This window comes from Saccopteryx leptura, chromosome 5, assembly GCF_036850995.1.
Source record: "Saccopteryx leptura isolate mSacLep1 chromosome 5, mSacLep1_pri_phased_curated, whole genome shotgun sequence".
Classification (NCBI taxonomy): domain Eukaryota; kingdom Metazoa; phylum Chordata; class Mammalia; order Chiroptera; family Emballonuridae; genus Saccopteryx; species Saccopteryx leptura.
In genome coordinates this window covers 53,217,663-53,220,673 of record NC_089507.1, presented here as the reverse complement: position 1 = coordinate 53,220,673, position 3,011 = coordinate 53,217,663, and the positions used below count along the sequence as shown (strand labels likewise).

General features: G+C 43.5%; 1 pseudogene; it reads left to right on the top strand.

Annotated features, from left to right (window-relative positions):
* Nucleotides 1-1,082: 1,082 nt before the first annotated feature.
* On the top strand, nucleotides 1,083-2,352 carry LOC136406487 (keratin, type I cytoskeletal 18 pseudogene; annotated as a pseudogene).
* The last annotated feature ends 659 nt before the right edge of the window (nucleotides 2,353-3,011 follow it).

The window sequence follows — 3,011 nt, the reverse complement described above, 5'->3', positions numbered from 1 at the left end:
GATGATTACATTTCTCTCAGCTACCAAACACCATTATCCTGCTTCCCTGGCTCCCTAAGGTGATTGCCAAGTCCTCTGAGACTCTCCTTTGCCATAGAAGCACCCTGAAGCTGTCAAAGAATAAACAGTATATCACCATTCCACCAAGGCAGGACATAACTTTTAATGCCTTCAGTCTTAAATTGTTAAGAGCTGAATAAAGAATACCTAGAGGTTCTCCAAGTTACCTGTCCACACCAAGCCCAGACTGCCTCTGCTCCTTCAGGATGAGTTACTGCTCCAGGCTGCTCTGGCTGTTGCAGAGATAGACTCCTGGAGGCCTTGCACATTTACAGGAGTCTGAGACATGGATCTCTCAGAATGGCCAAACGTGGGATAAACACAGGTAAGGTGCAAGTTGAGATCCCCTGCTTTATTTACAACCATGGACATCATTCCCTCAAGGAAAATGACTCTTCCCCACAATGCAAGACAACACTACAATGAAATGAGGGAGGAGGACTTCAAGTGGAAAAGAGCAGAGATTCTGCACATGTCTGTATTTATATGTCCTAGATTATGTGCTGAGGAAAACCAGAGTCAGAAAGCTCAGAGCTTAAAGCCTTTTTCCCTTAGGTGACCTCCTTGCTAAGAATCAAGGCTTTTCCATTATCAGACACAGAGAATCAAGGAGATGTCAGACCTTGGTCTCTCTCAATCACAATTTCCACAACTGTGACTATCAAGGGATGTTAACTTTTGAGAATCTGATAAGAGCTATAGACCTTCTCCTCAGAAAAACAGACACAAGATTTCATACAAAATTTTACATATAATTTGAGGAGAAGAAGGTTCTAAACTTCCTAAAACCTAGGCTAAGAACCCCTGAACTGGATGATTTCTGAGATTTCTTCCAACTCTAAGATGAATTTACAGAAGATCAGGTTAAATATGATAAACTAAACATTCTCATTTTTCTTTCCTCTCTTTTAAACACAAGAAATAATAACAAAAATAATAGGAACATGTAACTTGAGTCACGAGCCTGGCAGGCTCTGCTACTTGAACCTGAGTCTGGGCTCTCGCCTTCCTCCCTGAACAACATGTGCTTCAGAGCCCATTCCAGTTTCTCCACAAACTATGGACCCTGAGCTCTGTGCAGTCGCCCACCACCAGGCCTGGCCAGCCAGCAGCTCTGCAGGCACCAGAAGCTCTGTTCCCTGGATCTCTCTGTCCTACTCCACCAGCATGCAGGGAGGCTGGGGATCTGGGGGCCCAGCTGCGGGGATGGCTGGGGGTCTAGAAGGCACAGGGAGCATTCAGAGTGAGAAGATATGCAATGCCTGTATGACTGCCTGGCCTTCTCTCTGGAGAGGCTGATAATCAGAGACTGGACAGCGGAATCTGAGAACACGTGGAAAATGGATGCCGTGGTCAGAGACTGGAGGTATTAACTCAAGACCATGGAGGACCTGACGGCTCCGATCTTTGCAAGCTCTGTTGGACAAAACCCACATCATTCTGCAGATTGACAGTGCCCATCTTGCTGCTGATGACTTCAGAGTCAAGGGTCAGACAGAGCTGGCCATGCGCCAGTCTGTGGAGAGTGACATCAATGGGCTCTGAAAGGTCATTGATGACATCAATATCACTTGGCTGCAACTGGAGACAGAGATCGAGACTCTCAAGGAAGAGGGGCTCTTCATGAAGCAGTAAACAGTCCACAAAACCAGACTGCCAACTCTGGGATGACCATGGAGCTGGATGCCCCCAAATCTCAGGACCTCAGCAAGACCATGCCACCATCCGGGCCCAAGATGATGTGCTTGCTGGCTTGGAAGAACCGAGAGGAACTAGGCTAGTACTGGTCTCATTAGATTGAGGAGAGTGCCACAGTGGTCACCTCGCAGACCTCTGAGATAGTTGCTGCTGAGATGGCACTCATGGAGCTGAGACATACAGGCAGTCCTTAGAGATCAACATGGACTTAATGAGAAATCCGAAGGCCAGCTTTGAGAACAGCCTGAGCGAGGTGGAGATGGGCTATGCTCTGCAGATGGAACAGCTCAGTGGATCCTGTGGCACCTGGAGCCAGAGCTGGACCAGACCTGGGCTGAGGGGCGGTGCCAGGTCCTGAAGTACGAGGTCCTGCTGAACATCAAGGTCAAGCTGGAGGCTGAGGTCACCATCTACCACTGTCTGCTAGAAGGAAAAGACTGATTTTGGTGATGGCCAGACCATAGCAACTCCATGCAATCCATCCAAAAGACCCCCACTCACAGGACTGTGGGTGGCAAAGGGGTGTCTGAAGTCAACAACACCAAAGTTCTAAGGCAGTGGTTCTCAAACTGTTTGAAGTCAGGGCGCATTTAAAATCCTACAAATAATTGTAGGCGCACTATATACAAATTTCTGAGAAATATGTTATAATAATTAAGTCAAATATTAAAGAAAAAATATAAAGTCCAAGCGTGATTTTATGGTAATTAAATGAAATAAATATGACAAAATTAAATTTATTATGACATTAAAAAACATTTTTATGTTACATTTTTTGAGTTATGCTTTTTAGAACTCATAAAAAAGAGGGGTTAAAAACTAAAAAAAAACAACAAAAAGTTATCTTTTTATATATATATAGACACATTCTTAGTAAGATTTAACAAATTTGGCAGGTCCTGGCGTGAATGTGTTACTTTTTCTCATTATTGTGTTTATGAGAAACATGAGCCTGATGTATCCTAGCAATTTCTTCAATGTTTGGGCATATATTTGAAAGGCAAACTCTCATTTCCTTATCAATACATTGAAGAATTCCTCTCTTTTAACTCTTTATTATGTTGAGGGTAGAAAATCCTAATACACATAAACAGGATGTTGAAAATTGTAGTAAAGTATTTAAAGCTTTTTTAGATATTGCCACATATTTTTCTTTTACAGAAATCCAAAAGGCTTCAAGAGACAATTCCTTATGTTTAGGTCATCATCTCAATCCATGATCAGTGGATATAGCTGCCAGTTCTTCTTCTTCT